The 23,979-nt window shown below is 41.2% G+C and overlaps 1 protein-coding gene across 1 annotated transcript in view; it reads left to right on the top strand.

Annotated features, from left to right (window-relative positions):
- The first annotated feature begins 529 nt into the window (after positions 1 to 529).
- Positions 530 to 23,979, top strand: part of tmem63ba (transmembrane protein 63Ba) — a 163,752-nt gene continuing 140,302 nt past the window's right edge. The window contains exon 1 of the mRNA XM_060925387.1: positions 530 to 822. The gene's annotated coding sequence lies outside the window, so the exon portion shown is untranslated. The remainder of the gene's footprint in view (positions 823 to 23,979) is intronic.

The raw sequence follows: 23,979 nt of genomic DNA, 5'->3' as shown, positions 1-23,979 counted from the left end.
AGGACCGAAAGTAAATGAAAATGTGAACAAATCTTAGCTGTCAGTGAACAGTCCTGGTGGAAGCAGGTAAACGTCGTTCTCTAAGCCTGCTAACCTCAATTTTTGCAAATACCTCTCCCTCTGCTCGCCCTGTAAATGCCCTACGTCGCTGGATAGTGAAGGTGTTTTCTGCATCTCGCTCCTTTTTCTTTTATGTTTTTCGTTTGTCGCCTTCCTCGCATTCAAACTGATTCGAGCCGTGCCGTCCAAAATGGCAGCATCACATGACTTGGTCACGTGAGTGAAATACCTCAATATCTGACGACCCTCCAGATCTACTCCTTTACCTCATAAAAGTGTGTTCACTGCTTCAGATGGGTTAAATGCAGAGGAGGAATTTCCCTGTGCTTGTGCACACGTGACAAAGAAAGGCTTCTTCTTGGGTATTCATTCATTAATGACTTGTTGTTTGATTCAGGGATCTGGCAACCCGCCCCGGCCGCCCTATTCCCTCTGGCAAGTGGCAACCCTCCCCAGCCGCCCTATTCCCTCTGGCAAGTGGCAACCCTCCCCAGCCGCCCTATTCCCTCTGGCGTTCAGCTCGACGCAACTTTCCCCACAGCTCGTGTGTTTATGTGATATGTATTGAGTTTAGTGTCGGTTTGGAATGGATAATATCGCTTCTTCTTTTTTTGGTTTGTGTCGCTTTTGAGCGTGTTTGTTCTTGGAGATATTAGTAGAAGAGGACACACACACACAGCCGGAGAATCACAGCCTCACAGGAGAGCTAGAGCAGAGCCGCTAGTGCGCGTGCGCCTACCTTTCAACAAACGCTGCACTGAGGTAAGTTAGCTTTCCAGCTAGCATTATTATTATTTATTAATGTATTTCTACAGATAAGACTGTATGTCTTGTCAGAGATAAGGAATTTATATGTCAAAACAGCTAGTGTGTAAGAAAAAAAACCCAAACACCAGTCGGCATTGTATTGTATTTTATTTTTTTTTGTGTGTGGCTAGCTCGCTAGTTACCTAGCAAGCGGACGTGTTTCGATAATTGCCTCTCTCTCTCTCTGTGTGTGTGTGTGTGAATTAAACGATGTGAGTCGTGAAAACTGGATGAATTGACGAATGAGTGTTTAAAAAACAGTTAGCTGGAGAAACGACACCACAGTAATATGAAATATGACGATCCGAGTCTCCTACAAACAAACAGCTCGCATTATAGCTTTTATAATAACGATAATGAAGTTCGAGCCGAGTCACTAAGTGAACCGATTCGTGAGCCGATGATCGGGTGAACAATGATTCACTTTCTGTAGAGCATCATCTCATCTCATCTCATTATCTCTAGCCGCTTTATCCTGTTCTACAGGGTCGCAGGCAAGCTGGAGCCTATCCCAGCTGACTACGGGCGAAAGGCGGGGTACACCCTGGACAAGTCTCCAGGTTATAGACACAGACAACCATTCACACCTACGGTCAATTTAGAGTCACCAGTTAACCTAACCTGCATGTCTTTGGACTGTGGGGGAAACCAGAGTACCCGGAGGAAACCCACGCGGACAGGGGGAGAACATGCAAACTCCGCACAGAAAGGCCCTCGTCGGCCACGGGGCTCGAACCCGGACCTTCTTGCACTACTCCTTCACTGCCTTATCTTTATATATTTTGCTGCTGCAGCGCTCGAATGAAGTGGTCTCGCAGTCTCGCCATGACAGTTATTTCCTCTGTGTGAGAGTTGTTCAGAAAGTCAGGTTGCCCCGCGCGCAACTTGATTTTTAGGGCATACAAAACGATCCCTTTACAAGTGGCGCGGCACGGGCTTTAATATATGCCAGCTGAAATAAACAGCGGGTTGACTGATGACGTCCCGCCTGTGCGGCACACGTGAGCGGCGCCTTAGTGACTAAGCTGGCATATATTAAAGCCCGTGCCGCGCCGCTTGTAAAGGGATCGTTTTGTATGCTCCAAAAATCAAGTTGCGCGCGGGGCGACCTGACTTTCTGAACAACTCTCGCACAGAGGAAATAACTGTCCTGGTGAGACCACTTAATTCAAGCGCTGTGCTGTAACAATGCAAATTTCCCCTTGTGGGATAATTAAAGGCGATCACTGTGCCACCCCTGTCTCATCTCATTATCTCTAGCCGCTCATCCTGTTCTACAGGGTCGCAGGCAAGCTGGAGCCCATCCTGGCTGACTACGGGCGAGAGGCGGGATACATCCTGGACAAGTCTCCAGGTCATAGACACTGACAACCATTCACACCTACGGTCAATTTAGAGTCACTAGTTAACCTAACCTGCATGTCTTTGGACTGTGGGGGAAACCGGAGCACCTGGAGGAAACCCACGCGGACAACATGCAAACTCCACACAGAAAGGCCCTCGCTGGCCACGGGGCTCAAACCCGGACCTTCTTGCTGTGAGGCGGCAGCGCTAACCACTACACCACCGTGCTGCCTGTAGAGCATCAGAATTATCTAAATATCACAGCACAACAGCTGCAAAACATCCTGAGCTCGTCCTGACTGAGTAATCATTGTCGCTGAGGATTGACGAGCTTGCTGTTTTGGATTAATCGTTCAAGTCTCCACTGAGAATTTACTGACAGATTAATTGCCCTTGCTTCACCACTGACTGGTGCACAAGGACAAGCACCCTTCACTTCTTCTACATCTTTTCCTGACGTGGATAGGTTGGGAAAGGTCAGTAGGGTTAAAGGGTCTTGCAGTGGGGCTCGAACCTCTGATCAGTAACCCAGAGCCTTAAAGTTCATATCCTGGACCAATTTCGGGTTTTTTTTTTTTTATATATGAAAGTATGTCCTTTTACACACTCATCCAGAAGGGTAATTTTGCACAAGGCCATCTGTCTACAGCAGAAAAAAAAAACAACAAAACTTGGGCTGTCCCAAACGATTATTCTTTAAACGATTAATCTAGCGATTATTTTTTCGATTGTTTGACTAATCTAACGACTAATATTTTGATTAACCTAATAATTTTATTGCAATTATTTTCCAGTTAGTTATTTAATATCCAACACACACAAAAAAAAACCCTCTGAAATTTTTACATTTCAATATTTATTAAAACATTTCTTAAACAGGGTGGCATGGTGGTGTAGTGGTTAGCACTGTCGCCTCACAGCAAGAAGGTCCGGGTTCGAGCCCCATGGCCGGCGAGGGCCTTTCTGTGCGGAGTTTGCATGTTCTCCCCGTGTCCGCGTGGGTTTCCTCCGGGTGCTCCGGTTTCCCCCACAGTCCAAAGACATGCAGGTTAGGTTAACTGGTGACTCTAAATTGACCGTAGGTGTGAATGTGAGTGTGAATGGTTGTCTGTGTCTATGTGTCAGCCCTGTGATGACCTGGCGACTTGTCCAGGGTGTACCCCGCCTTTTGCCCGTAGTCAGCTGGGATAGGCTCCAGCTTGCCTGCGACCCTGTAGAACAGGATAAAGCGACTAGAGATAATGAGATGGGATGAGATTTATTAAACGCCACACTGAGCATTATTCTTTTACAAAACACTTTCCAAACTCAAAAAGCAAGACCTTACTTAATTTAAGTACAGTTAATAAAGTGGTAATTCAAAGGTAACCTTAAGAGATATCAGTGCCAGAACAAAGTCAGTGAAAAAATTCAAGTCACTTTCAGGACGAATACAAGAATAAAATAATCTTAACACAAAAGCAAATATTTTTTTCTCCCCTCCCCTGACAGTAACAAAAATTAATCCAAAAGTCAAGTGAAATAATAAAAAATGAGTAGTATTGTTTGTGCAGTGTCCTTTACAATCATCTGTAAATGCTGTAAAAAAAAATCATCTGTAAAATGCTGTAAAAAAAAAAATCAGTAAGGTCTGCAGCCATCTGGGGATCGCAGGGATTTGAGGTCCTTTTCACACTGCTTTGTCTGCTCCTAAAAAGATTGACATAATGCACATGAATAATGACAATAGCAAATTTGAAACCTGATGTTATAATTTCTAAACTATTGCCGTGTTATGTCATGCAATAATTATATATATCTCTGATATAGACCAATATCAGAGATATTGGTCCTCAAATTCAATCGGGTTTCTATCTCTAGGATTAAGTTAATAATCACTGCAGTATTTTTTAATAAATTGCTTCAGTAGGCCTATAGCTGCTAAAAGATGGAATGATTTCAGAACTAGAGAAACATATTTTTATCATCACTGGCAAAGGTAGATCATATGGCCCTTTTCCACTACCCTTTTTCAGCTCACTTCAGCTCGCTTCAGCTCACTTCAGCCCGACACGGCTCGCGTTTCGACTACCAAAAAACAGCACGACTCAGCTCGCTTCAGCCCTGCTTAGCCCCTAAAACTCCCACCGTTTTGGAGTAGGGCTGAAGCGAGCCAAGCCGTGCCGAGTGAGGCTGGGGGCGTGAGCAGACACTCCCCTGTGCACTGATTAGTGAGGAGGAGTGTCCTCACATGCCCACACACGCCCCGCGAGCACGCTGGGATCTGTAAACACCGTAAACCCGGAAGGAGAAGAATTACGAGAATTATGAAGCCTTATGCGCCTCGCCTCATCTATACGCTCTTGCCAGTATCTGTTGGCGTTGTCGGTGACAACAAGCCACAGCACCAAGACCAGCAACACTCACGACTCCGTGTCCTCCATGTTTATTGTTTACTATTCGGGTCGTGAGACTACCGCTTAAAAGCTCACTGATGTCACTGTTTGCGCTGCTTAACGACATCACGTGACGTCCACCCACTTTCGCTAACTCCACCCAATGTGTCCACCCACTTCCAGCCAGCACGGTTCAGCGCGGTTGTAGTCGAAATGCAACTCCAACAGCCCCACTCAGCTCGACTCAGCACGGGACGGCTCAGCCCGACTCAGCCGCGTTTGTAGTGGAAAAGCGGCACTAGTTAGGCTTACATCAGTGAACAAGGAAGCTACATTCTGTGGAAATAGTTGTAAACGGTAATTTGGCTCACTCACGGAATAAGTAAACAGAAAGAAAACATAAAACGGCTAAAACAGCATTATTAACGTCAGCTACAGTAGCAGTGCAGAATTTAGTATGATATAAAAAAAAGTTACACAAATCAATGGATTGACTGTGGTAAGGTTTCCAGGCTTGGGTGGAGAAGAGGCAAAGAAAGTAAACAGAGCTTACGGAGTTTTGCTGCCATTTTGACTCACTACACCAGGGTGTTTCCTCTTCATGTGCTCATGCATGACTGCTGTGATAGTGATATGCCGGATGCACATTGCAGAGTCTTTGGAGGACCGTGTGCGAGCCTTTTTTGCCACGTGTTGCTCCACACGCTCTGTTGTACTGCTGGTAGACGCAGCCATGTTGCTCAAGTAGATTACACAGATGCAAATTATTCACGTAATCAATTACGTCAGCGGGTTGTCCTGGCCCTTGCTCTGCGTTTGTATCCGCTTAAACCAAAGACGATTGATATAAATGGTCCTATTTGAAAGTTCCGGTTTTGTTCTATGAACATTTACCCTGTGTGGTTTTACACAATATGTCGATACTAAAATTCCACGTCAAATAATTTTTATAATCGACAATGTCGATTACGTCAAATAATCATCCCAGCCCTAAAAATAACAAAACGCGTCTGGAAAAATCCCAAAGGAGTCTGGAGCCAGATTTGTGACGTCACCTGTGGAAGTGCCAGCAGGCTGCGTGAGTTTTGCACGGTTTCAGTGCACAGCCTGTGTAGACCAAGCACTCCCATTTCTCTCTCATTGTCTGGTCTTTTGGGAAACGATGAGTACTAATCCCATCATGATTGGTGTTGCTACACCCTCCTACGATACATCTGTTAACCATTTTAATAATTACGTGATAACGTTGAAGAAATTTGCAGAAAACCACCAGGTCGTTTCCTCATAAACAAACCAGCGCTGACGTAGGATTCAGAAGGAGGCGTCCTGCACGCGACGTCACGAAAATCAATGTTTGCCGGGAAATCCAAATGCCAAGTTTTTTCAGAGGTGGACCAATTCGCCTCAAATGGCTTGATTTCAACTGAATTTTGCTGGTATTGCGCAAGGTAAAAAAAATTGCGCAAAATGTGACGATATTTGACCAAAGTTTAATATAAAATAGGAGAATTACATTGATCTTGCTCCTGAATTTACCCAAGATGTGCCCTTTAAAGGAGAACTGAAGGCAAATTTTTTTTTTTATGATCAGAATTCTAGTTCTCGTTTTATTAAATATAGGAATGCATTTCTGACAGCTATTTTGTCATTGCTGTAGCAAGTTATGAGTGTTTGAAATATGCTCTGTAATATATCAGTCCATATGTCAAAGCAATGGCCATAAACGAGATGCGTTGAGACCTGTACGAGACATCGTACGACGGAAGTAAAACGTACAGTGGAAATCAAAGTGACCAACATCTGCCAACGTTGTCAAAAGACGTGCGTGCCCTCTTTCAAATGCTGATGTAATCAAGCCGGTAGTTTTCCCTGTGTCGAAATCGCTCCCTACTCACTATATAGTGGGGACGCCATTTTGTAGTGCTGTCCGAAACCTTAGTGAGGATTATGTGGGAAGTGCGCTCAGTATAATATATATTTATCACAAAAATACATGCCTGCATTTATTATTTTGAAAACCCACCAGCCGCCTGATCTGGCACGTTTTAATTGTGCAACAGTAATGATGTAAATACCAGTGTGACGGACTAATCCTTATCCTGTTGTCTTTCCAACTCTTCTCTACTCCATGTTGGTTCGACGTTGTATGGAGTAATCTCCATGTCATGTACGCGAGGGGGGCGGATGTATGTGCAGAAGTATATGTACAGTGAGACAATATATACACAGGCAAACAATCCAAAACGGCAGGCTAGATCAAAAACGAGAATACAGGCAAAAGGGTCAGTCGAGGCGCAAACAGTACATCAAAGCGAGGACAAGAACGAGAAACGGGAAATCAAGACAACGGGTAGAAAGGCTTGGTAATGTGTACATGTGTATCGTAATACTTTGCGATGCAAATGCATCAGCACATTCCTTAAATAGGCAAACGCATAGTTCCTTAATTGAGCTCAGGTGTGCCTTGTTCACGGCGCGCACAGCTCGAGGCGCGCCTTCAGGTGCACGCGCCACAGCGCGCAGGACTGACACTCCATCACTGATGAAGCTGGCAAATCTCGAAATTAATCTAAATTGGAATGATATGGCGATCTAGCCGCTGTGTAAACAGTTTTCAAAATGGCGGCGCTGACACGTCACGTTTGAAGTCTCGCACGTCTTGTGAAGATTGTGCGGATAAGTGACGCCTGCCGTGGACCATACGAACTATATTCAACATGGCTAAAAAACGAAAAGGCTGATAAGTGTAATACAACATGCCAATACGAGTCACGATATAAGGTTAATAAAACCCAAAACGTAATTGAATAACATGTTAATTAAGAAATAAAGCAAGTTTAAAAATGTCTTCAGTTCCCCTTTAACCCGTTGAGCCATCACTGCCCCCTACAAGTACCCTTCACGGTGGTTTAGCCCGATGTTTAAATATGAATAAAGTTGATCAAGTGTGTTTATGATTGATCATTCTAGATTTAAAGAGAACAGAGCTTTTATAAAGGAAAGTTTGAACTTGAAGTTTTTGACGGGAGTTTTCATTTTGACTTCTGTAAACTAACTTAAAGTAGAGCGGCAGCTACAATTACTGACAGGCCATAATTATCGACACCTTTTCAGGTTTACCAATTTTACAAAGGTGACTTTCAGTTACAACAGTTGTTATTATTGGTTAATTAATCAACCGTAAGACACCCCCCCCCCCCCCCCCCAGCCTTTGATCTTGTCGTCTGATGACACAGCTCGTTACCTGAGATGGAATTTTTTTTTTTTTAGCACGATCAGCAATTTGAGTAAAACCCGGACGTTATCATTGCAGGTAAGCATGATGGAAAGATCATGGACATGTTTTTACTTCTTAAACTCACCGATATTTCATGATCTCCTTGTTGAAACCTACTTTGTTTCTTACTCTTTCATTTATCAGTCGCCATTTTGTATCTAAACGCGCATTTGAGAAGTCACGTGAGGTGTCGATAATAGTGATCGCTTTCACCGGTGTCTACCATTATCGACACCCTGTGGAATTAAGTCACATTTACAACTGTTATGGATCGACCTTTGTGTAACACTGTTGAACTAGATGAAGTACTTTAAAAAAAAATAAAAGTGCTGCGAGTTATAATAATTTTTTTTTTTCTGATTGATAACAAAACGGAATGTTTATAGAGTATTTGGAATCCGATTGCAATAAATAGAATTGGACCAGAATTAAATTCCTAGCATATAAAAAATTACATGCTTGAAGTATTCAGATTTTTCTATTCGATTCAGAATATTTTTTTCAGTTTGTTGTAAATATCTACTACATATTACAATATCAGTAGACATTTTATATTTTGGTTTGAGGAATGACATGCGACCTTTGACCTGGATGTTCATGTGGTTACAGTGTCAACTGCCTGTTGATGTTTATTGGTAAACTGCAAAACTAGAAATTAATACAAACAATAACACATGATTAACAAAATGTGATTGAAGAAAATATTTAGAAAGTGGAACAAAAAGATTTTCTGACACAGGTCAAACATTATCAGTTCATTTGTTTACAAACATTTGAATTACTTCCTCATTTATGTAAACACCGACATGGATATATTTGTATAAAAGATATTTTGTACTAAATATAAGTCTATGTAAAACAAATTTTAAATAAAAGCTGTTTTGTTAATACCACATACTGATTTATTTTTTTTCATCTGGGTGTCGATAATTGTGGAACGGTGCCGAAACTATTTATTTTTTTTTTTGTCATCTGGGTGTCGATAATTGTGGAACGGTGTCACATGATCTGATACGGTAAGTAATCAGGACTCAACTCATTTTTTTTTTCCCAGTGGAAGTTTGAGTAATTATTTATGCGCAATTTACATATTGAAAGTCTTTCTACTTTTGCAATGGCCAAAAGATCGTTAAGGTGTCGATAATTGTAGCTGCCGCTCTAGTTGAAGAAACTCTGACTAGCGAGCTGAATCACGTCAAGGGTTTGCATGTTTAAATATATCCTATCTCAACGGGGCAGTTTCATAGGACATTGGAAAGATGTGATCATTCTAAGAAACATATTATGGTTCGCCAGCAGTAATTCAGAGCGATGTCGAATTCTCATCTTCATTACCGTTTGACATGAATAATTGCAGGTAATAATTTGGAGTGACTGCACAACCACAAGTCAAGGAGGTGCAAACAACTTGATGTTGGTAGATTTGTGTGCCGTTCTGTGCCGAGTTTCCCTAAAAGCATTGTAGGACAAAAATCATCGTTAAATGGTAGCACGAGCAGCACAATGAACGCGCGCGCTCTCTCTCTTCTAGTTAAGACGCTCTTAGCGTTAAGAGGCTTTTGGGAAATCCAGCTCTGTCTTGCAGCAGTAGTTCTCCAAGTCAGGATCCAAGGTGTGTGGTGGTTCCCCCCCCCTTCCTTTTTTTTGTGGTAATAGTGGAAATCACAACCCACCTTTTATAAAAGTTGCTATGTTTATTATTGTGTTCTTGTAGTTATTATTCTGTGTGTCTAGTCACTGGATGTTTCTCAGTATGGAGTGCATCGAGTACAGACTCCTGTTCTTGTGAGTTCAAACTTGGCAAGTTCAGCTCAGGAGTCGAGACACCTGAGAACAAGAGTACTCTCAATCTGCATTTGAGACAGCAGCGTTCTTGCTGACGTTTTCAGTGCAGCTCGGCTCAATGTTCCACCCTGAAGTTTCATCTTTGTCTTCACTGTAATTGATATTTACAGTAAAATAATGCACCAAATTATTAATCTAAAAAAAACAATGTTAATTAATTTGCCTATTTGTTGTAAATAATAATAAAACTTTATTTGCCAGGTATGTGAACACACACGAGGAATTTGACTCCGGGTTCACTTCGCTCTCTTAGTACAAACAGATAAAAAGCGTAGACAAAAACAAAAAGCTATGTACATGTAGAAGGGTAAATATATGTATAGACAGCATAGTGCAAGGATGAATTAGTAAATATCAATATACAGTGTGCACAGAATGACGGTATGAGTGTGCAGATATTTCACAGTTGATGTTACTGATATTTGAGTCCGGTTTTAGCTGTTCATCACAGAGACAGCCTGAGGGGAAAAAACTGTTCTTGTGTCTGGTTGTTTTTGCGTACTGTGTTGTGTAGCGTCTCCCAGAGGGGAGAAGTTTAAACAGTTTGTGACCAGGGTGTGATGGGTCTGCAGAGATGTTACCTGCCCGTTTCCTGACTCTGGACAGGTACAGGTCTTGGATGGAGGGCAGGCTGACACCAATAATTTTCTCTGCAGACCTTATTGTCCGTTGCAGTCTGTTGTTGTCCTGTTTGGTGACCGATCCAAACCAAACGTGAATGTAAAATGTTAAAACAATATTATAACAATATATCTACCTTTCTGAACCTAAACCCCAATCTGTTTTGCAAGGAAACATTAACATTTCTGCAAAGATTGCCAATCTATTCTAAAATGATATCTCCTTTAAAGTGGACATATTATGAAAAAGGGAGTTTTTCATTGCTTGTACACACACATCTGGGGATCTGGAAGCCGACCAACCCACAAACTCTGAAATCAGACACGCAGTCAGTTTCTGTTAAGCTGTCTGTTTTAGAAAACGTGTACGTCAGCAAGCTGTTCAGATTTGGCTCCACTTTCTATGTCACAAGTGGGGCTCATTAGGCAGCACGGTGGTGTAGTGGTTAGTAAGGTTGCCTCACAGCAAGAAGGTTCCGGGTTTGAACCCAGTGGCCGGCGAGGGCCTTTCTGTGTGGAGTTTGCATGTTCTGCCCGTGTGGTTTTCCTCTGGGTGCTCCGGTTTCCCCCACAGTCCAAAGACATGCAGTTAGGTTGACGTGGGGCGGCCTTGGGCTGAGGTGCCCTTGAGCAAGGTACCTGACCCCTGACTGCTCCCTGGGCGCTCTGGTGTGTCTGCCCACTGCTCTGTGCGTGTGTTCACTGCTTCAGATGGGTTAAATGCAGAGGATGAATTTCACTGTGCTTGAAGTGTGCATGTGACAAATAAAGGTTTCTTCTTCTTCATTAGAATTAGACCACACCCTCATCTACTCATGGGAGAGCAGTGGCTCATTATCCTTTAAAGGAACAGGGCGTTCCTCAAATCAGCCGTTTTGAACAGAGCTGTTTAGACAGCGTGAGACGGGAGCTGTGGTGCTTTTATCCTTCTGGTATTTTGACCAAAGCATGTCACAGATGTTTCATTAAGACCTCAGGGAGCTGTGTCAACTCGTGGAAAAAGGTTATAATACATCACCTTTTAAAATTACAGACATCAGAGCCTGTGGGAAATAAACTAGACGCTTACTGAGAGTATTCTTCCAGGATAGCCATGGACACTGGCCTTAGCTGTACACGAGCTAACAAACAGGGTTCTGATGCAGTATGGAATTTGATTTTAGTAATTTCCAGGTCTGGATAAGTATGGAACAATATTCCTGTTTCCAGACAATTGCCCCTACTTTTATTTCTAGAATATAAAATTAAGCCAAAATGTTCAAACCAGTGAGTTTGATGTCTTTGGATTTAAGCAAGGCAAGACACGCGTGCGATATGTCTGAGGTGATCCCTGTGGCATCTGCCATCAGTGAACTATCTGACGTTAGCACGTTGGGCTACATTGTACCTATATAGAACTTAAAAAAAAAAATCATTGCGAACGCACATTGCAACACTACAAATGTAAGAATGGGTAACTGCGAGTTTTCTGAGAGCTGGCAAGTTTTGCATGTGTTGTGTGGCCGCCCCATGCGTGAACAATGGCAAATATTGTGTGTGTATTTGTGTATCTGCATGAGAGTGCATTTGTCTTGTGGGTGTGTCTGTGTATGTACAGTGTCTTGCAAAAGTATTCATCCCCCTTGCAAACAGTGCGCCTTTTGGCGGATGCCGCCTTTTTCACGGCTGAATCGCGCAGATCCAATTTTTTTTTTTTTAGGGGGGGGGGGGGGGGGTGTTGGAGTGTCTGATTATAATTTCAAAGTAAATTCTGTATTAAAATGACTAAATAAGCAAATGTGCGCAGCTTTCCGATGCAAAGTAATATTGCACAGTATTCATAATAGTGTGTTGAGAGCTCTAAAATTCCAATGTTTGCATACCTTGGCTGTAATTAGGACACGACTGTCACTTGTTTTTATATGGTGGACTTCATGGACCCAGCCACAGACAAAATAATTGTATGACTCCAGCGACTTGTATGCTTTGAGGTCGTCAAGTGTGTAGGCACTTTTACTATTCACGAAATGGTTCACAATATCAGGGTACGATATGGATGGCAGCCCTGCATAGTCACTTGAAAATGCATCTTTGTCCACTTCGTAGGGGTCAATTCCCCCAATCAAGGCCAGTTTGGCTGCATACCGTTGTCGTGAGATGTCGTCCAGTGTATCCATATACTTCCGTTTGCTTGATTTTGCCGACATTGATCTTTATTTTAGAAAACTGACTATATAACTTTATAAATTCGTCCGAGATAACGTAGCTGGTAATGGCGATGGTCCTTTGCTTGCCCCACAATATGGCGGCTGGAGGGTGTTCCCTGGAATGCTGTGACGTCAGTGAAAACTATCTGTAGTGCCCTATATAGTGAGTAGGGAGCGATTTCGGACACAGGGAGGGTCCTTCCAGAACAAGTTGATTTATACAGACATCATGTGACACTTTGATTGCACACAGGTGGATCTTAATCAACTAATTATGTGACTTTTGAAGTGAATTGGTTGGAGCAGCTCTTATTTAGGGGTTTCATACGAAAGGGGGTGAATACCTACTGTATGCACACTCCAGATTTCTGTGTTTTTCATCTTCATTATTATTTGTGTCACAATAAAACAACAATGTGCACCTTTAAAGTGGTAGGCATGTTGTGTAAATCAAATAGTGCGAACCCTTCAGAAATCCATTTTAATTCCAGCTTGTAATGCGACAAAACAGGACAAACACCAAGGGGGATGAATACTTTTGCCAGACACTGTACGTGTATGTGTTGGAACAGATGTGAGTGAGAACATGGTTGCCGTTACTTATTTGCGTGCGGCACTCGCACAAAACGTCTTGGCCTGATAACTGTCTCATCTTCATATTTGAACATATTTGTGTGTATGGACTTCTGTCACTTAACCAGTCTTTGCAGCAGGATGTAACTGGTTTCCTCTGGGTTTACATTGCTGTGTGTGTTTGCGCACGCTTATGACAGAAGGAGAGACGTAAAAACGCAAAGGCAGAGAGAGATCTAAACTTTTTGTGACCCGTGACTTTACATTTTGTTCTCCGTTCTATGTTATGTTTTCAAAATGCATTTTTTAATGTATGATTTAATTATTTGATTTTATTTAGAGCTCTTTGTTGAACAGTGTGTTTGTGTTTTACAGTAAACAGTTTTACTTCATTGACTATTCAGTGAAGCAGTCAGTGCACTTCTGTTCCCTTTTCTTTTGATGAGTTGTACATCAACATCCCTCCTGTTACTGTTACAGGGAGAAGGTACCGGTTTCGTTTTTCAGATTTACATGGCAGAAACAGAATTAATAATAATAATTTCAGTTTATATTGCGCCTTTCTCAAAACCCAAGGTTGCTTTACAATTATAGGGAGTAAATAAATAAATTAAAAAAAAGACCACCAAATAGAGGCCAGGATGTCATTCCAATGGTGTAGCAGCCACAGTCCCACCAAAAGGCACACAAAAACAAGTCCCACACAGCCGCCGCGCCGTCGGCAGCAACATCACTCGGAACACCACGCCATGGATCCACAAAGCGAGCACAGAAGCACCACCACGCAGAGCGCCGGTACGTCCCAAACTGCCTGCACAGCCGCCGTGATGCCACCGAGCAACATCACTCGGAACACCACGCCAAGCATTAAAGCACAGAGCGCTGGACAACCACGATGTTAAAATGAGTAACGAGCTCACTGCAGTCTATAGCGAGGATCACAGGCATCACCCACGGCAAACCAAGGCCTGGAGGGAATCGACGCCCAAAACTGGGTCCGGAGATACACCACCAAACAAAAACAAACATCAAATTACACAAACACAACAAAATTAAAAAAAAAAAAAGAGAGAAAAAATAAAGTAAAAAAGCTCCGGTGAGAAGCGGCAGCCAGAATGCACATGACGTACTCTCAACCGGAAGCGGAAAAAGGATACTACACGGCATTGTTTTAGCATTACAGCTTGAATAAAATGCTGTGCATTGAACTTGTCTGGGTTTGGTTGTAATTGATTTGTATGAGCTACAGCACCTTGCCACAGGGAGCCACTAGACATTTTGGGCCCTATGAAAGAATTTATCAGCAATCGCTTGCTTCTAGCAATTATTTGGCAACATGCCAGCTTACGTACTCACAATGTAACATACCTATGAACAGTTGGATTTTAAAATCACTTAAGTTATAAGCATCTAGTTGTTTGTACTGTGGCATCAAATATGGTCAGAAAAATGTGCCATGAAATCTGGAAATTTGAGTACGGAAAAAGTATGGAATTTTGAAATGGAAAATGTGTAGGACTAAAGCTTGGTCCTATTCACACCTCACGAGCTTAAAACACAAGTACATCTGTTAAATCTCAACTAATGTGTTTTTCAGTTGAAAGATCAGAAACAGTGGCAGGTCATCCAAAGGGCAGCTGGTGCAGAGTCATTCAACAATTATTAATCTTCATCAAGACCTCATTTACAAACTTTATGGTTTTTAAATTCCATTGAAATACTAATTGCATATTATAAGTGACCAAGTTAAAATCATGGGGCTGTACGCTCACTGTCTCGTTTAGCTTCCGTAGACATGACTGCCAACTGTCCCAAATTTGTCATATTTGTTACGAATTTGCAAATAAAATACGATTTTGTCTCGTGTATGAATTTGCAATAAAAATATAATGGGGAACATTTTTATGAATCACCAGGTCATCATTCTTGCTGTACAGTCTTAAAACGCGTGAAAAATAGACCAGCAAGAAAATGTATGGAATGGTATAAGATTGTGTATATATAGCAAGGTCCTATCAGATTAGTAGTGCGATTCTGTCCAGTCAGATGCTGGCATTCGCATTTCCTGTGACTTCAATCGTGTAGAAAAAAATAATCGATAAATCTTGTTGTTTGTGATGGGAAACAAGGTAAGCCAACAAAAAGAAAGCAAATGTTTTCAGCACGTTACTCTTCTGAATTTTTATTCATCTCTGCATCTTCGAAAAGCCTAAACCACATGTTTTGCAAGGTTTGTAGGCGGGACATCTGTTGCACACAGAGGGCAGAATGATTATATGTAGTGGTGCATTCAAAATCCTAAGTTGCACTTGGATGCTGTAAAAGCTGACTCTCACTCCATCAGATTAACCTCTTGGGTAGCGAATAATGACTTGGACACCATTCATGCGGAGTGTTTGTTTACTGCGGTTTTTTTTTTATCTTTTATTTTATTGAACACAGCTTGCTACCCTTACCATCGCCAGCCATGTGGGGCCATTGTTACGTGCTGCTTTTCTGAAATCAGAAGAGCTAAAAAAAAATTAGAGTGCAAAAACAGCGTGCATTCTGCATGAAATGGGTAAATCAAACCAAGATGGCATTGTTTCACAACTTCGCTGTGTCAACTGATGGTAGTCATGACAAAAATTCAAAAATGGTATGCCATTGTGGTCAATTACTTTGACCGTGACAGAAAGGAAATTACATGTACACTGTTAGTGCCTTGTTTGGGCTGTTGGATAAATTCGCTGTTTGACTGTTGTGATATTTTGTGAAATTTTCCAGGTTTGTGTCAAGTGTCATAGGATTAAGTATCACCTATCAATATCACCTCTGCAGACCTTCAGGTTTACATAGAAAACAAATTAACTAAGAGAATTTATTTATTATTATTTTTTTTGTGAATAATCTGCTTTTCTATGATTTCCATGTTTGTACCAAATACATTTTTATCCAACTCAGTTTTATGGGATTTTCCATTTTTTGTGATTAAAATGTCATAGGATTAAGTATCACCTATCAATATCGCCTCTGCAGACTTTCAAGTGGACATGAGTTCCATGTTTGTGCCAAATGTATTTCATAGAACTCTGGAGCAGTGAAAGGTGCTGCATGTTATATTACATGATCAAGTTTGCAACTTGAAAAGTTGGTTGATTTTCAGGTCAAAATGTCTTCTATATTTCTTTTCCAATGTTGCAGTGTATTGAAATGCGTATTGTATCAACACCACTTAAATATCGAGATATAAGAGAAAGATAAACTTTTATTAATTCCGCAGTAGGGAAATGTACACGTTCCAGCAGCTCACAGAGAGAAAGACTCATGAATAGACAGTAGCAAAAAGAAATGGAGTGCAATAAAAGTATAAACTATAATAATAAAGTAAAAACACAGGCCATGTATGTAATGTACACAACAAAATAAGAATGTATTCACCTGAAGTAACAATATTGCACTAATTAAATACTGACAACTGAAATAGGAATAGAAATATTGCACCAGGTAGTGAATGTTATTGCACAGTATAACGTAACTGAGGAAAAACACAGGCTATGGACATAATTGTACAGAACAATTTTGAGAGTGAGACATGAAGAAAATACTTGCAATGAAAAGGATATTGTACCAAATAGTAATATTGTTGCACAGCATAAGTAGATGATGGCGATGAGATGCGGAAAAAGTGACAAAAACGTGATGGTGACATTGAGAGGAAACAGTGCTACATTATGCCAGACTGTCATTGAAAAGTCTAGCAGCAGTTGGGATGAAAGACCTGCAAGTAGCGTTCCTTCTTGCACCATGGGTGTAGCAGTCGCTGCTGAAGGAACTACTCAGAGCACCAACAGTCTCATGTAGGGGATGTGAGGTGTTGTCCATGATTGACATTAGCTTAGCTAACATCCTTCTCTCACACACCACCTCAATGGATTTCAGAGGGCAGTCCAGGACAGAACTGGCCCTTTTCACCAGCTTGTTAAGTCTTTTCCTGTCTCTCTCAGAGCTTCCACATCCCCAACATACCACGGCAAAGAAGATAGTAGATGCTACCACAGTGTCATAGAATGAATATTTATCGTATCAACACTTTTGTGTGTCGTTACAGCTCTATTTGACATTGCAACCTATTATAGCATCTTTATACAGTTCTAATACCAGTGGAATTTTGGTGCACTGTTGGTGAATATTGAAAATACGTCTGTGCTGTATCACCTTTAGTTGACCAAAAAAGAGACTTGTGTTGTGGGTTTCCTTCTTGTTATGCGGGGGATATAGAAACAGGTTCCGTCTGTCCGTCCGGTCACGTTTTCGTTTCCGGGCCATATCTTTTAAAACTACTGAAGATATCTTCATGAAACTTTGTATACACATCAAGCGACATGTGAACTGGTGCCTTTTGCTATTTTGGATTTTTTTTTTAAAGTATTTTTCAAATTTTTACATTAAAAATAGATTTTGACTTAGTTTCTAAGAGCAATGTTCGTTTCCGGAGCATATATCCAAAACTATTCATGATACGGACTTGAAACTTGGTATACATGTTAACAAGATGACATAGATGTGCCTTTTCATGCTAAGAAATTTGAGAAATTTAAATTTTTCATGTTTCCATGGAAACAATTTGAGACTTAGTCTCTCAGGTTAGTCTTAGGGGTAGGTTTTTGTTTCCGGAGCAGAACTTGAAAACTGTGAGTGGTACGGTCTTGAAAGTTGGTATATGTGTTGATTAAGTAATGTATACATAGTTTGCACATGATGTCACAGAGTCGGGGATTCCCTAGTGGCGGCCATCTTGCGGGTCAAGCTTACCGTACGGGTCACCTGAGCACACATTGTAACGCGCGAGTACAAAGTCTTCAAAAGAACCCAAGCAGGCTATTTAAAGCTAGCAATGGTGCACACCTGTTGTATTCACGGCTGTCGTAATAGGTCAGATGATGTCGTCAAGCGGAGCTTTTATGGAATTCCCACTGTACGGGAGCACGAAGGCGAGCAAACAAAGAAACTCAGCATACAAAGGAGAAATCTACAGCTTGCAAGAATCAACCGCAAGGATTATCAGCCTTCCAAACACAGCAAAGTCTGCTCCGATCATTTTCTAAGTGGTAAGTTGTTTAAATAAACAATCAATTGTGTTTAAGTTTGTTTTTGGAAACCAAAACATCATGTAAACAGTCTCTGGAGAATGCCTAACTGGAACCGCTGAGTGTACGTTTACATTGTAATGTACACTTAATATCGCTCGTTTGTCACGTTTCTATTTGACACTTGTCACTTCACTCACACAAGGGTCATTTTTGAAAAACATTTTAGGTCTATTCTGTATGATTTGATTTGTGTTTAATCAACCAGGGATGCAAACAGTGCGCCTTTTGGCGGATGCCGCCTTTTTCACGGCTGAATCGCGCAGATCCGATTTTTTTTTTTTTTTTAGGGGGCGTTGGAGTGTCTGATTATAGTTTCAAAGTAAATTCTGTATTAAAATTACTAAATAAGCAAATCCGTTACAGTCCATGAAACATAGGAAGTATAAGGATGAGAAAAAAAAACAGTTTAAATCGGAAAGCTGCGCACATTTGCACGAAGCTGTGCAAATGTGCGCAGCTTTCCGATTTAAACTGTTTTTTTTCTCATCCTTATACTTCCTATGTTTCATGGACTGTAACGGATTTGCTTATTTAGTAATTTTAATACAGAATTTACTTTGAAACTATAATCAGACACTCCAACGGCCCCCCTAAAAAAAAAAAATCGGATCTGCGTGATTCAGCCGTGAAAAAGGCGGCATCCGCCAAAAGGCGTGCTGTAGAATATATAAAGTTGTATATATCAGACAGCCTTTAAAGTTTGATGAAGTCTGGAGCAGGCTTTGGCAGTTTCAGGCTTTGGCAGCCCTGCATAGTCACTTGAAAATGCATCTTTGTCCACTTCGTAGGGGTCAATTCCCCCAATCAAGGCCAGTTTGGCTGCATACCGTTGTCGTGAGATGTCATCTAATGTATCTATATACTTCTGTTTGCTTGATTTTGCCGACATTGATCTTTATTTTAGAAAACTGACTATATAACTTCATAAATTCGTCCGAGATAACGTAGCCGGTAATGGCGATGGTCCGTTTTGTTTGACCCACAAGATGGCGGCTGGAGGGCTTTCCCCGGAATGCTGTGACGTCAGTGAAAACTATGTACATGTGCCTTTTGATACTAAGAAATGTGAGAAATTTTCATTTTTAGCTCAGCTGGACCAAAGGTCCGGTGGGTTTATGCTGAGGTCAGTGTAAAGAGGTAGGGTGGGTTTCCTGCAGCACAACTTGACAAATGTGAGAAATGATATCTTGAAACTTGGTATATAGTTGGTATATAGTGCGGGGGATATAGATGACTCGGTCTTCTTGTTCTATCTTGAGAGATCAGTGGAATATTCTAGAAACAATTTGGAAAGATAAAACCCCAAATCATTCACTTATACCATCCTTTTCATGGTGTTACTGTTGTCTAAACACTACAGAAATCCAAATTCTTTCCACTTTATTGAAGCAGCTCAAACCCAATATTTTTGTTTTAAAATGCAGGAAATGCAACAAATTGGGGTCTTGTTTTTCAACATTTCCTGGGGGAGGCCCCCCAGACCCCCACCACCTTCGGCCTGTATGTTACTCGTTCCAGTCTCTGGATGTTGGCAGCTATGCATAGAGTTATTTCACTTAGTCAGAAATGAGAACTGCAACAAGCACTAATACTGGTCCGTTGGGGCAGGAATCACGCTGCTCTATACTGAGATGATTTGATGGTTATTTAAGTAAGAATGCTTTGAGGCAGTAAGGTTTCCACTCGCAGACTCCATGCTCTGTATGTTGCTTCTGTGAGTGCTGCCTCCTAGTGTGTAAGAAGAGCGAGCGCTCATAACAAATATTAAACGGAAATATCACGATGCAAGATATTCAGATATTCGTCTCGCCAGTATTTTGTATCCTGATATTCAAGACAATGAAATAACCGTGCTTAATACAATGGTATTCTTGGTCTTTATTGGAACATTTATTCCTGAACAGACCAGACCCGAGTTGACATTATTGATCTGGCGACTTGATTTTGAGTTATTGAGACTTGGATTAAATGCATTCATTTGAAGTGACCAGTCAAACAGGTTAATATCTATCTTAATCTCAATTGTGACTCTACTCAGTGTAACCCTGGCCTGATGAAGGCCTGGCCTGGATGTCAGGGCAAGTGGATATGTCAGACATTTACTAAGAAGACACTGAGTCAATACCTTTTGCTACCCTTTTTTTAAAACCATGTTACACGACAGCATTGGCAGACATGCAACAAATGAAACATCCTACTTCACATAATCCTGTTTAGTTTTAGAAGACTAAACTAGTAGATCAGGTTATCAGTGCCTGCCAGGTGGGCGATGAGCTCTATCCTGTGTGTTGAAGCAAGGTGCAGCTCCACGGTGCAGCCCCAAGGCAAATTTGACATGATTGGATTTTGTTAGAGCTCCGCTTTCAGCTTTCAAAGCTTTTTTTTATTGCTTCTGCTTTCATTCACCCAGTTCTTTTAGGTCGGCTAATCGCTCATCTCTGCTTAATTCACAGTTTTCTGCAATAGCTTAAATAGTAAAACAGAAGGTCATCAGTTAATTGAGTGCATACAATTTTGGGTTGGAAAATGAGGCAGCGCCAGTGAAAAAGCATTGAGAAGCTGTTTATACAGAGAGATGAGCAGTGAGCTGCTGATGAAATAAATAAATAAATGGAGCTAACTGTTGACTGAATGACACTGAAGATGCTTCATGTAAGCAGAAGGGTTACAAATGAAAACCTGTATAAGGATCACATGGAAATGCTGAATCATAGAAACCCTGTTGTATTATACTCGTGTTTCACACATTTCCCGTTTTTTTTTTTTTTTTTGAAATTTCAAAATGTAATATTTATTAGATTTGGAAATGTATGAATAACATGAAGCCCTGAAGTGGCTTATACAATGCGATAGGCTCATCGGGGCGATCACTGGCGCACTGCTTATTCTCTTATCACTTTTGCCTTTACGTCCTTTTATGTAACAAGGGTACTGAACAGGTATTTCAGAAAGGAGGTATGCATGGCATCTTGTATTCCTACTTAAGAAAGATGGAGGACTTGACTAAATCTCTCCTACTGAAAATGGCTAGAGATCAGTAGAGATGACGCTCCTGTTGCACTTGTAAATGCAGGAGAACTGCTCGAGACGATTGGAGATAGTATCAGGACTCGCAGGTAGACGGAACGGCTATCAGGCTCCAACTTGCTTTTAATTTATGAGCTCAGTTACAGCCAATAACTTGTCCAGCCTTCCTGACCTTGTTAATGGGGATCCTGCTGCCACCAACCCTCTTTGTTTTTGTTGTGGAATGATATTGGATGTGCATGACACATGCTAGTTATTTCAGCACTACCCTGTTACAGATGCTGGTTGGAGCTTACACTCCTCCAAAGCTATAGACCTCTTGCAGTCACGTGACCGGAATGTAAACAGCCGCCATCTTGTCGGTAAAAAACACAGCTGAATATTGCTGCACTCGTGTACAAAATGGATCAATTTCAACCGACGGACTACACGGCTCATTTTTCTAATGAACAGATAACTAGATATATGTCTAAAATAAACGACCTACAGATTAGTGACCCTTATCGCTTACCGGACGCAGTTTTCATGACCGTGTCAGTGGATATTGAACTGCCAGAGGTGGAATACCCAGATGTGTATAATTACCTCATTAACTTTCCCTCGCTGTTCAGTGGTGAAGCACTGCGTGCTTATAAATCTCTGGACAGTTATCTTTACAGAAATTCAGCATTTGTCAGCGACTCAGATGTGGCATCTTGTAAACAAGAAAATAACAATCCTCATTGGACAGGTAAGTCACTTAAGCATTGAGACCCCGCTGGTCTCGCTATCTCGTCCGGAATGTTGTGCATGCGATGGAAATTGTCATTTTCTGCTGGAAACCAATGTCCAGTAAGTCCATACGGTTGTAGTGGATATTGAAGTCCAGTACAGACGAACAACACGCAAAAATACACACAAAAAACATAAAAAAAACGTGCACAGGTAGGGAGAGCTTGTAGTCGCAGCATCCCCATCATGCGCCGCCATATCCACTATTATGGTTGAATATTTTATATTATCAGTTAGTTCAAGTATCAGTAGTCTATCACTATTACTGTATATATGGTATACCTGATAGCAGCAATCCATTTTGCACGCCTGTCAGGGTCCCCTGGCAGCCTACTGTCAAGTGTATGTGAGCATCATGGGTTTCCCATACTTGAAAGGGAAGGACTCGGACACAGGATTCCACTCGTCTTATGTTTTATTGATTTTCAGTGGAGTTAACGTTGTAGTAGAATTGTATATAGTAGGGTTTTCCAGAAGAAAAGGTAGAAGTAGAAGGCGGAAATATGGCGTTTGACCGACAAGGTGGCGTCTGTTTACAATCTGGATCGGATGTGACGTCACATGCAAGTGCTCCATTGTCAGTCAGTGATAGTTAGGGGGTGATGTACATCACATGATCTTGCAGGTCTGGATGGTTTAGTTTTTATCCCCCGCTGGCCAAGAGGTCTGAAGAGGGATTATGTCATGGCGACGTCCTTCGGTCCATCCCGGGAAGGGTACTCACCTTCTGAAATCAACTCCTCTCACAACTTTTGGAGGAATTTCACGAAACTTGGCAGGATTCTTTGTTATATGTCAGTAATATGCATATTGCAATTTTGTTCAATTCAGTCACATTTTACCAGAGTTATGGCCTAGTAGCCAGCGGGGGATGTGCTCTCAGAGCACTCTTGTTTTGTAATGTTTTGCAAATAATTCTCCAAGAGCCACTTAACGTGGAAACTTTGTTCAAACTTTTTTGCATAGGTCTTGTAAATGACACTTAAGCTGTGTTATTTTCATTTTGCTAAATCTACCTGCATCCCTCTTTTTTTAAAATCCCTCTATCTGTCCATTTTCTATGCAGACATAGAATGTGAAATTTACAATGGGAATTGCTTCCTTTTAGGGATGTTAACCGATGACCGTTTGACCGGTGGTTGACCGAATCAACGTCAACCGTTTAATTTTTTTTTGGTTGTCGGTTAAAAAAAAAAATCGTTTTGAAGCTGCTGATTTTGGAGCGGAGGACTTGGAATTCTGTGTTGTAAACGCTTGGGGTGTGCAGGGCCGGCTCTAGGTCTTTGGCTGCCCTAGGCGAGATTGAGTTTTGCCGCCCGCCCCCCCAAGAAAAAAAAAACCCCTCTAATAACATCTAAATAACACTTTAATCTAATCACTCTATTCTATTACTATTAAACAATGTACGGTGCGTGGACAATAAACAAGAAGTTATTTTTATCTTTTTCATTATTGTTATCATTAACATAGTGTCACAAAGTAAAATGACCACACAAATTCAATACATATCTCCATATAATGGGCAAAAACTCTTCCGCACCCTGTTCAAAGTGTAGTGCATGGACAATAAACAAGAAATTATTTTTAGTTTCTTTTTTGCTATTAAAAGTTAAGTAATCTCTGAAGAATTAACACATTAAATGAATAAAAAATTCTACAATTCTAAATTGTGCAAACTTAAGCACCCTGTTAGGACATCAATGGGCTGTATTTTCAAACAAAAGTGCTACTATGGGTACTTTATTGCTCTTTGCAATAACAAAGTTATGGGTTAATAATAACTTAGTACCCATAATAAAGTTATTATGGGTACTAAGTCTATTGCTGTTTGCATCTAGTTAGCTAGGCAGATATTGATTCAGGCGTCTAAAATATTAATTTGCCACTATAATGGTTGATATGAGAGATTAGATCAGACTTACCTCTATACTTGGCTCTATTTGTTTCTTCCTGTAGCCTTCG

Source organism: Neoarius graeffei, chromosome 7 (assembly GCF_027579695.1).
Source record: "Neoarius graeffei isolate fNeoGra1 chromosome 7, fNeoGra1.pri, whole genome shotgun sequence".
Lineage (NCBI taxonomy): Eukaryota > Metazoa > Chordata > Actinopteri > Siluriformes > Ariidae > Neoarius > Neoarius graeffei.
Note: the sequence above shows the minus strand (reverse complement) of the source record. Positions and strands in the feature narration are given on the sequence as shown.